At 40.1% G+C, this 1,440-nt stretch overlaps 1 non-coding gene across 1 annotated transcript; it reads right to left on the bottom strand.

Moving 5' to 3' along the window:
- Positions 1-1,011: 1,011 nt before the first annotated feature.
- Positions 1,012-1,114, bottom strand: LOC111724474. The gene has a single exon (XR_002772775.1). It is a non-coding gene; the product is annotated as a small nucleolar RNA U13 (small nucleolar RNA).
- Positions 1,115-1,440: the final 326 nt, after the last annotated feature.

The following is a 1,440-nucleotide window of genomic DNA, read 5'->3' as shown; positions in this document are numbered from 1 at the left end:
AGGAAAATGTACACACCCCTATTATGAAATTAATTTATACCTTTTATATGAAAGCTATAACCAAATAGCCTAAGAATATGGGGAGGGAGAGGGGAGGGAGAGGAGAATGGGTGGAGGGAGGGAGATTGGAGGGATCACTTCTGAGGTTTATCTTACAGGGGTACAAGTGAATCTTTCTAAGAGTAGAATGTGAACGTTTTAAAACAATAACTGAGAAAATGACATGAAGGCTGTGCTGACCAGTTAGATGGGAGTATTTCGGATTGGGTGTGAAAACTCCACACTGTATCCCAGAAGTGCATTAATGTACATAGTTACCATTCAATAAAAAAAAAAATAAAATAAAAACCATTTGATTAACTTAATGTCTAAAAAGAAATCTTAGTTCATTTAACAAAAATATTAATTGTCAGACTCCCTTTCTTTGGGGAGAAGAAATCACATTGTTAGCTCTGAGGCCTTCTGGAGAGCAACTTGTGCTTCATTTTGCGGTGGTTCTTCTTATCAAGTCTTTGAACAGCAACTTCTGATCTTTTTTATGGCCTCCCAGTTATCGCTTTGTTCTTGGTCTAAATTAAATGCCGTTGCTCTCTGTAAGCATTGCCCTTGCTTTTATCTTTGTCGTGGCTTACCCTTCTTCTCCCAGCAGCTTATAAATCACCAGATCCCTTTTTTCTTAAGAGACTTGGAGGCCCACAGTAACTCTCACGTAGGAGTCAGTGGTAATGGGAGCTAGAGACTTCGATTGAGGAACCGGTGGTGATAAGAGAGACTCAGTGTGTGGCTTTTAAAAGCTGTAAGCAGAAGCAGCTCCATACTGTGGTTTGTTCATGGGTAGATCAGTCTAGGGGCAGAATCTAAGGAATCCATTAAGTTGGTCAAATCTGGATCTAGATGGTGGATACGGAATCTAGAAAGAAACAGCATTCAGAGAAAGTAGAGGTTGTTAAGAAACTCTGGCATTATACTGTGGATAGACTTTAGAGTGAATTATGTATTTGTTTATTTTCATGTCAGATGGGTGCTGTGCTGCCATCCTAACAGGATTTGTGGGAGGCCATCTCACGCATGCGCATGAAAAACCTGTCGTCACGCTCATGGACTGCAAAAGGATCTAGAGAGAATTTTAAAGTAGAGCCAGCTGTTTAAAACTTAAATGTTAAATGTGAATAATAGTAGTAGATTTGGAATTAGCTACTTTTGTGTACAGAGCTTGATATCTCCAGATAGGTAGGGTATAAGGTGGTTTTCGGTGCTTTGAATGGCTGGTAGTACCCTGGTATATGGAGAGGATTTGGCTAAGACAGGACTTAACTGCAGAAGCGTAACACAGAAGGCTGAGAACCCAGAGTGATTCCTTTTTAAAAATCGTTTCCTTGTCCTTTTTGACCCTTAAGTCATTTGCGGGTGGAGGGAAAGAACATAGTATGAGTGAGGAAA

The sequence above is a fragment of the Otolemur garnettii genome, unplaced genomic scaffold (assembly GCF_000181295.1).
Source record: "Otolemur garnettii isolate 467f Iridium unplaced genomic scaffold, OtoGar3 scaffold00023, whole genome shotgun sequence".
Classification (NCBI taxonomy): domain Eukaryota; kingdom Metazoa; phylum Chordata; class Mammalia; order Primates; family Galagidae; genus Otolemur; species Otolemur garnettii.
The sequence above is the reverse complement of the archived record's forward strand: the minus strand, read 5'-3'. Positions and strand labels throughout refer to the sequence as shown.